The sequence below is a fragment of the Protomyctophum bolini genome (genome assembly GCF_963924005.1).
Source record: "Protomyctophum bolini genome assembly, chromosome: 18".
Classification (NCBI taxonomy): Eukaryota; Metazoa; Chordata; class Actinopteri; order Myctophiformes; family Myctophidae; genus Protomyctophum; species Protomyctophum bolini.
This window is the reverse complement of record NC_137879.1, coordinates 25,157,297-25,164,986: the sequence shown is the minus strand read 5'-3', so window position 1 is coordinate 25,164,986 and position 7,690 is coordinate 25,157,297.

Genomic DNA, 7,690 nt, shown 5'->3' with positions numbered 1-7,690 from the left:
AATACTATGATTCAAACCCAGGCCTTGTGTGTGAAACCAGATGACGGTTTCACATGAGACAAAGTGTAGTTTTTGTCTCCCCGTGTGCGTGTGTGTGTGTGTGTGTGTGTGTGTGTGTTGCTCCACTGAGTGTACACTGCTCAGTGGAGCAAGGCAGAGTCTCGCTGAGTCCAGAAATATGATTTTGGATGAAAAATGGAGAAAGAGTAACAGAGCCTGTGTTTTTTTCCTAGGAATATCCTCTGTAATATATCTGTAGGCCTAATAGAAACCTATGCCGAAAACAATCTGTACACACTAGGATTCCAGGTCTACAATAAGGTGAGTCAGTCTACAGATTATGGCGGAAGATTGGGGGGTATAAATCAGCCAACTGTATATCTGTAGTTTAGTGGTTTTCAACCCTTTTCATATTAAGACCAATAGCGCCACGACCACCATTTCATGAGATTTAGCATCTCAATATTAGTTTTCGATACGATTTTGTCCACATTTCCATGCTCTATTGATGTAGTACCATAGGAGAGATAACAGGCAAACGTTGATCAAAACAACAATTCTTCTACATTCTATAATTGTGTAGACTTCTTGTAAATTAAGTAAGCAGATGTTTAACAATAATTTAACTGAAAAAATGAAACCAGTTGGGGTCCAGTTTGTTTTCATTTCACACTCTCAAGAGTTAAAGGAGAATTCCATGCTAGAATACTTTCTTATCTTTCTTTGTAGTTGTTACGTCCCCGCCAAAGAGGTCCAGGTGTTTTTTTGTGCAAAAACTCCTTATTGGCTATTTTCCCTACCATAAGCCCTCAATGAATTGCATTGTATTGAATGGGAATTGAATGGGGCTATGGGGTGTTATGCTAATTCGCTTATTTCCATCGAAAGAAGTAGTAAAGTGTGCCGCTTGGGATATTATTTACATTATGAAGAGAGGATATATACAAAGAAATTATAATTTTGAGCGATTGAAATAAGCTAATTAGCACAACACCCCATAGCCCCATTCAATTCCCATTCAATTCAATGCAATTCATTTAGGGCTCATGGTAGGGGAAATAGCCAATAAGGAGCTTTTGCACAAAATAACACCTGGACCTCTTTGGTGGGGACGTAACAACTACAAAGAAAGGTAAGAAAGCCTTTTAGTATGGAATTCTCCTATAATGATCTATAAGCAGGCATGCAAACAGGCCCAAGGTGAAAAAGGTGACAGTGTGCGGGGCCAACGCTGTGCCGCGGGCAAAACCGCGGCGCAAATCTTTTAAGCGTTTATCGGTACTAAACCCACTTTGGGGGGGGGGGGGGGGTGTCATGGGGGACAGTATATACTACACTGTACTAGCCCTCCTCCCGGCCTGTGTGTCTGTGTGTTAGGCTGTGCAACAGTGACACTTGGTGGTGAACAAATGCTATAACGCTATGTTTCGTGCTCGGACACAGCCAGGGACCCAGGGACACAGCCAGGGACAGACCCAGTGACACAGGGGCAGCCAGGGACAGACCCAGTGACACAGGGACAGCCAGGGACAGACCCAGTGACACAGGGACACAGCCAGGGACACATCCAGGGACAGACCCAGTGACACAGGGACAGCCAGGGACAGACCCAGTGACACAGGGACAGCCAGGGACAGACCCAGTGACACAGCCAGGGACACATCCAGGGACAGACCCAGTGACACAGGGACAGCCAGGGACAGACCCAGTGACACAGGGACAGCCAGGGACAGACCCAGTGACACAGGGACACAGCCAGGGACACAGCCAGGGACAGCCAGGGACAGACCCAGTGACACAGGGACACAGCCAGGGACAGACCCAGTGACACAGGGACAGCCAGGGACAGACCTAGTGACACAGGGACAGCCAGGGACAGACCCAATGACACAGTGACACAGCCAGGGACAGACCCAGTGACACAGGCACACAGCCAGGAACAGACCCAGTGACACAGGGACACAGGGACACCGCCAGGGACACAGGGACCCAGCCAGGGACAGACACAGGGACACATACTGTAGCTGTCTATAGTGTGGTTGAGTGGCTGCACCACTCAAAAATGACAGATGATTATTTACTAAATCAGTACAAATCTAGTCAGTATTGAGCAAGATGTTAACATTCATGTCCTGATAGTCATAGAACAATTAATTTACTCCAACAGGAGCACTAGCCCCTCGAGGAGCACTAGCCCCTCCTATATTCAGTAGATTTGTGTCCTAAATGCCATTGACAATGAATGAATTGTCATATATCGGCTATTTTTGTCCTACACAATCCTACACATTCATTGTCACAAAAATGACAATGAATGGATGATGTATGATGATAAGGGTCACTTCACACAGGTGTGATTTAAAGAAAGAAACTGGTCCAGCACTCACACTCCCATCTCAAAATCCAGTTACACTCTTCACATCATGTAAAATAGAAAATTATATTCACTGGCAAAATAATGAATTATAATACAAATAAAATGTTTTGGGATGGTTTAGTCAACAGGGTCAGTTTACTTCATTATTTTAGCCTTAGTCAATTTAAGACATGTAGAGTAACATCCTCTCCTTATTCAACAGTTGAGCTGCATGTTTTCGTTTTTAATATATCCATTTAGTATAAGCCCTGGCACGCACGCACGCACGCACACACACACACACACACGCGCGCGCGCGCGCGTGCTTTATTTATTTACTCATACGCATGCATGCACACACACGAGCACACAGACAGACACACACACACACACACAGCGAGAGAAACTGACGCCGGCGCGTCCACACCACAGACAGTATAACGCAAAGTGCTAACGTTGCTAATGCTAACTGTAGCAGCTAAACTAATGGATCGACTGGCGAGTCACAGACAGTGTGTCAAAATTCATGCCGAGTCCACACAAACAGGTTTTTTTTCCGCGGAGCGACCAGCGGCTGCGCACATCATGCCGCCCAGATGCAAGCAGAAATATCGCTCAGAATCATTAGTGACTCACGAGAGTAGTCTGTCAGATAATTCTCCGGGCAGCGAGCTCGGGCTTCACAGACCCCCTCACCCCCCCCAAACATTTTTTTAACGGATTTGCATGAATCACACAGGTCCTATATTTGGGATAAAAACGGCGATTTTCGCCGAAAAGCTACACTTTTGCATGTCTGTATAAGGGTCCATTTGGTCATTTAGCTGTGGACCACCTGGATTCCCTTCAAGGACCATGTGGTCCCCAGACCACGAGCTGAGAACCACTGGTCGATACCAAGAAAGAACTCTATGTGGAACAGGTTCTCATTTTACCTTCTCGCTTCATTTTCTAGATTCAGCCCATTGATTTTAATATTCATTTAACAGTTGGAATCTGTCTGTCTCGGGTTTGAGTTCTAAAAGGGGCAGATGGGAGGGCGTTGCTCAGGGGGACAGTACTGGGATGTTCTGCTCAGAAGTTGTCTGCCCTGTCGCCTGGTCTGTAAGCAGAGAGACACGCCTGCCAGGTGTGCCGAGTACTGTGGTGAGTTTAACATAAGATAATACTATATGTACGGTATATGCATGTGTCATGCAATGCTCGCATGGCAATATATCACATTGAGCCCACCACACAACCCCTGCACAATCACTCTAATCTCATGTCCAGAACCTAATCATTGACCCATTCCACACAAAACTGCATGCAAATCTTGCAGTCCAATAGTTTTAAGTATTCCACTGAAGTGCTGCAAGCACATTGCACATCATTACACAAAGGGGCATATTTATTACCAATCGATCAAGAGGGACTTTTAGTGTGCTTTTATGAAGATGAAAATTTGGTTTGCTTTATCAATATGGAGGACAAGTCACTCTGCTGGATAAAATAATGATCTGGGGAACACACTAGTACTAAGAGATATCCGAGTTTCAAACAGCTGAGCCTGTCCCAGAGAAAGATAGCCTGGATTTGAAGGATAGCCTGAGTTCTTTCCACACAATTCATTGTTAATGTTAACTGACTGTCATACAAGAATATAATGCTCACCTGGCCTCTTCTTCAGCAGGAGATAGGTATGGGTGACATTGTGGGGAAACTACCCATAGATCCGAAGTCCATTGTGGCTGCAGATGGTGAATCTGCAGGATGTGGCACAAGTGACATTTTATTTAGCATGGAAAGCTTGCTAAAATTGAGCCTGTGTTGATTCATTACATTTAGAATAAGAAGTATATTAATTACCTAGCTTTATCTGTGCCATCTGTATGATCTGTAGCCAGCTGAATAACTATGGATAGAACGTTACAAAAGTAGACTAACATGAGCTTAGCAAGTTAGCAGCACAAGATGAGCTGTGATGTCATAGCAGGGCTCATCTGAGCTGTGTAATGATGAGGGGAATGTGATGGTGTACGAGCACCAGCAAGTTAGCAACACAGCTGTGTAGTTTGCTGTGAGGGATTACATTATGTAGGCCTACATGGGCAGATTATACCCCAGGTGTGTTTTAGACCAAAATGCCGAATCTCATCTCAAAGTGCACAATGACTTTACTTAAATAAATAATAACAACAGAAGTACACCACACAGGGTGAAACTCAAAACACAGGGAAAATACAAGGACACTCACAGGAGGAAACATGAGTACAATGATCCAGTGCACTGCAGAGAGCAGTCACAGGCTGAAGCTCGTTAGCGTCTGGCCCTTGGGCAGCCTTGGGCCATTAGGCTTAATGACAATTTACTATGCATATAGGTTAATTAATGCTCAAATAAGTAGGCCCCTCAGTTTATAAAGTACAAGGGTACCTTTAGATTGTAAAGTTCTCTACATGTGTTTTCTTGACACAGTAAATGTCTTTAATACAACCCAAGTACTGTTTGCATGCCAGATTGCCCACCCGGCTGTCCATTTATAGTTGGATTTTGACATCTAATAAAGATGCATAAATGGTCGATGGAAACACTGCCCTCTGTGGGTCCAACTGAACATGTACTAGTAGGCTACAGGTAGTGCCACAAGTGACAAGTCACCCCAAACTAAGTTATTTTTTTACTTTCCAAATGACATCTAACCAATTTGTAAGATCACCAATGTGTCCCGCTGACTGTGTGGCAGTGGCAGAGAAGTGCAAGGCATTCACCGGCCAGTACTATGACAGTCTCCTGAGGACATGTCTGAGCTGTGCAGAAGTGTGTGGAAGTCACCCGTCACATTGCTCCCAACACTGCAAGAGTGAGTGCACGCGCGCACGCACGCACGCACGCACGCACGCACACACACACACACACACACACACACACACACACACACACACACACACACACACACACACACACACACACACACACACACACACACAAAAGGTGTTTGTGTGTAGTGTGGTGGGGTTAAGAGAGAAGAGGGTAAAGAAAACAAGGCAGTATCAAGGTTCAGTCCAGTGTACAGCAAGATAATGCATGAATGCATGATAACAGACTTTGACTTACCTACAGGAAAGCTGGAGCTGCTTTCAAGTCTGCATTCACAATCACAGCATAGGCAACCATGGAGACAGAATATTTACATTCAAATTGAAGTGTCTTGGATTCTTTGGCTTTCAATTGTCAACTGCAGAGCTTGGTTTCTAATAACAAACTAATTTAAAACCAGGCCACCACGTCAGAAAACTAGCAGTAGTCAGGATGCGATTCTGAGAACCATCACCACTTACTAAATTTACACCATGCATCGCCATGGGAACAAAATGAACCCATGCGGCTTCAAACACCTGTCAGGCAGAGGAAGCTTCCTGCAGAGAGGACTGAATGGTAGGAGTCAGCAGAGACATTTTAGGTTGAGCGAAACACATTACCCACTAAATTAAATTTGAAGAGTTTGACCAGATGAAGAGCCTTGGCTCGAAACGTCGTCAATAAAAGTTATCTTTTGGAGCATACGAGTGTGCGGGTTCCCTTCTCTTTTCATATGTTGTGCGTATTTTTCTATAGTTCCCACTAAATTAAATTACCACAGTGAACATGGTTATTAAAAATGTAGTTATGCAAGTGCAACTTGAAGTACATTCATAAATGGTACACTATCAAATGTAGATAGTACCATTAGGGATCAAATGCAGGCTAAACAGTACAATTCATTGTCAGAAGCTACAACTATGTTTTCATTCTCCCTCCATCCTGTCATCCAGCCTGGCCACCTGCCTTGGCTTCCTCCACTCAGAACCCTGCAATTGAAGAGACCATACGCACAACAACATCCAGGGGACACTCCACTCCACCCACAGTCTTACAAGGCCCCACTATTCTTCTCTACTCTCTACTGTCTCTGAGCACGGTGCTGCTGGTGTCTGCCTTGTCTGTAGCCCTGCTGGTGCTTCTCAGGAAGGCCAGGACCAGAGCTCACAGACCAGCGCTCACAGAGGTGTTCTGTGGCCAGGAGGCTGAGGCCGGGCACGGCCAGGAGGTCAAGCAGCGTGGGCAGGACTCTCAAGGTCAGTTTTACTGGAGTGAGCTGTGAGCCAGGATCTCGTCAGGTGAAGCCTGTTACTGTTGGTTTGTCAACCAGGACTTTTCTTTCATTTTGAAATTGTCACATTCCAGATTCCCTCATGGACTCTAGCGGTTTCCCCCCTCAAACAAGTTCCTCCAGCCCCACGGAGACCTGCGAGTGTGTCCACTGCTTCTGTGACCTCAGAGTGCCACCTATGTCGCATGGGGACATGAAGCCGCAGAGACCCCATTTTTTCTCCGCCCCCCAGGAACCACCTGCCATCCAGCAAAACTGTTCCCAAAGAGACACTGTTTTGGGTAAGCAGGGACTCAAACTCCCCCGGCAAGGAGATCCAAGAGGAGCTAGATGTGGAGGGACTGAAAGAACCTGTGGACACAATGCTGTTGGTGCTGTGATGGAAAACTTCTGAACTTAGTTGTTCCACAAATAGCGGAAATAACCCTTCTACAAGCTCACAACATGGCATAACATTCTGCATTGTGTGAGCGTGTAGATCTGCTATTTTCTTTTGGTGCAAATTTACACCAAAAGAAAATAGAAGAATTTTCTAAACATGATTAATTTTGTCAAAACCTTTCGCCCAGGGACACCAGGGTTCATTTAGAGTCTTAGACAGACAGTAAAGCCAGTGTCCACAGCTTCAGCCTCAGGATGAGTCACCCACCAGCTTTAGACCATGACTGTGAATTATAAACATTAAAGCTGAAGAGCTTCAACTCTGCATTCACAGCATCGGCAACCATGGAGACAGAACATTTTCATTCAAATTGAAGTGTCTTGGTTGGATTCTTAATCAGTCACCAATGCACAATGCACCATTATGTGAGCCATCGATTGTCAACTCCAGAGCTGGGTTTTCTAATTACAAACTAATTTAAAACCAGGACACCAGGTAGATAGTAGACACTACCTAGTTGAACAGAAAACTAGAATGAGTCAGGATGTGAGCTGAGAACCACTGACACTTACTATATTTACACCATGCATCACCATGGGAACAAAATGAAATGAACCCATACGGCTTCAAACACCTGTTAGGCAGAGGAAGCATCCTGCAGAAGAAGTCAGCAGAGACACTTTAAGTTGAGTGAAAAAAACCCCCAATATATATATATCCATATATAGATATATGACTACAACTCATGGTACATTTCATAATACTGTCCACCATTTTACGAAGCATAGTGCTTCGTAAAATGTTATGTTATATGTAACTA